General features: G+C 38.5%; 1 long non-coding RNA gene across 1 annotated transcript; it reads right to left on the bottom strand.

Moving 5' to 3' along the window:
* Positions 1-290: 290 nt before the first annotated feature.
* On the bottom strand, positions 291-2,210 carry LOC124894593. Its single transcript, XR_007051268.1, has 2 exons — positions 1,728-2,210; positions 291-570 (listed from the first exon to the last, which is right to left on the bottom strand). It is a non-coding gene; the product is annotated as an uncharacterized LOC124894593 (long non-coding RNA).
* Between the last annotated feature and the right edge of the window lie 94 nt (positions 2,211-2,304).

The following is a 2,304-nucleotide window of genomic DNA, read 5'->3' as shown; positions in this document are numbered from 1 at the left end:
TTGACTCTGCACGAACTAGAACATGAAGAAAGAGAGACATTCCTAAACGCCTTGTAGCCTCCTTCTTATAAGTGTGGCGCACTATACACCCATAAACAAGACTCTACCCGACGCGATTTCGCAGACACCTTGGGACCATGAACCTTGCTTTGATACCAAGTTTGTCAAGACCCGAGCCGGGGCCCTGGCTGTGACGAGCATTCCCGAACCGTGAAGGCCCGGGACGCCCTCTGTCTATCTGATAATCATGCACAACATTCATATAATAAAAGATAATACGGAAATAGAAATTTGAAATGGAAACATGGTCAATCTGAATAAGATAATAATACTGAAACTGAAAATGTATCTGAATAATACTATCTGACTCAGTCTGCAAAATCTCTACTCTGAACTAAACAAGCTGTCTGAAAACTGGAACAAGGCCCCCAGTAGACCAAAAAATAAACAATAATGAAAGTCAGACATGACTAGGCCTTCTGAATGATAGAAGGCTCCCCACTGCAAAATCCGGTCTGCAATCTGAAAGTATCTACTGATTAGCTGGACCCCTACACTGTGCCTCAGAACCTAGAAGGGGGGGGGGGTCAGCACAAATGTACTGTCATACGAAGCAATTCAAAATAAAGTATTTGAACATATATATAATAGATGAGAGCAATTTTCATCTACACATTATGAATAAAATATTTTCTGAAAACACATGGGCATCATTCGAAAATCATAAGACATTCTTGTCAAAATAATTTTTGATCTTTGTATTACTTTTGAGTTAGGTGGCACTCCCCTACAAGTTTGATATTCCACGGGCTATATGGAATTCGCCATTGACTCGACGGAAAAGCCCCCAACCCAAGTGTGCCGCAAGGGTTGGAGTGTCTGAGCCTAATACGCCACACGACACTTAAGTCAGCGTATAATAATATACCCGGGTCGGCAAACTACGGTTCTAGGCAACGAGTTGCTTGAACTCAAGCCCTCTTCAGGGAACCACCTAACATCTCTGTATGCCCATTTTTAACCTTTTCTGTACATGCAACATTCTGAATGTCTAAAATCATGAAAGTCTGAAATGTCTATTAGTCTGAGTCTGATATGGCATTGGTCTGAATTGGTATCGTCATACCAAGACTTGCAAGTCATGATTTTTGAGTCATAGTACATTAAGCTAAATCTTTCATTTAAGCATAGCTTAGACCACCCAAAAACATGCAACTGATATAGAAGATTTCGTGTTCCGAAACTCAAGTCAAAATCATGCAAAAACTTCATCAAACATATGGTGGTCTAATGCCTTTAGCAAATCCATGCACTCTTTCATTACATGCATTATGAACATTAAACATTCATGCTAAATTCCCTCTTTAGTGATTTAAAACCACCTTCAAATCATAACAAGAGTTCAACCATTTCATATAGTGCTTTTCAAGAATGCATTGCAAAACAATTCATATGCTATGAAAAATCTGAAATTCATAATAAGAGGGAATTCACCAAAAGTCATGCTCTCAACAAGAAATCGTTCTTAAATGCATGCTTTCATACATACATATTCTCAAATCACTTTGGGGAAGGTCAAAAGACCAAAATAATGATGTTAAAACATCTAATACATGAATATATATATATATATATATATATATATATATATATATTTTTTTTTTCAAAAATCCCATTCTAAAACATGATTTTTCTAGCCCATGAGAATTTAGGAAAACCCCGCGTACCTCTATTTCAGAAAATAATGGATGATTCTTGAAGCTTATAGATTGGGGATTCCGAATCTATAATTTATTTTGAAAACCCATGGTTAAATCTTGAACTACTTGGGTTTTTATTTTGAAACCCTAGAGAGAGTTCTTGAATAATTTTGGGGAAAGTATGTGTATTATGGTGTTTGAGGGATTAAATCCCGTGTTTAAGATGATTGGGGAATGGTTGATTACCAAAATGCCATTAAAATTTAGGAGGACTCACTGAAAAAGGCTTGGGGCGATCCACCAGGCGCCGCCTGGTCTAGAGCACCGCGATTAAGCAGGCGTCGCCCTCTCAATCGCAGGCTAAGGTCCATCACACGCGATTTAGCAAGCGCCGCGGGCCAATTGCGCCCATCTACTGGAATGGAATACCAAACGTGTCCTTAAGCCCGTCTAAAAATTTCAAAACTCTTCCGAGGCGTACCCTTAACTTCCCCAATCACAACGCAACAAAAATTTCTAAAATCGGAGGTCGGGAAGACTGAAAAGTTGTATCCCGAAAATTAAGAGTTAAAAATAAAACTAAGTCTTTATTCTACACTTAGAA

Source organism: Capsicum annuum, unplaced genomic scaffold (genome assembly GCF_002878395.1).
Source record: "Capsicum annuum cultivar UCD-10X-F1 unplaced genomic scaffold, UCD10Xv1.1 ctg75760, whole genome shotgun sequence".
Taxonomy (NCBI): domain Eukaryota; kingdom Viridiplantae; phylum Streptophyta; class Magnoliopsida; order Solanales; family Solanaceae; genus Capsicum; species Capsicum annuum.
Note: the sequence above shows the minus strand (reverse complement) of the source record. Positions and strands in the feature narration are given on the sequence as shown.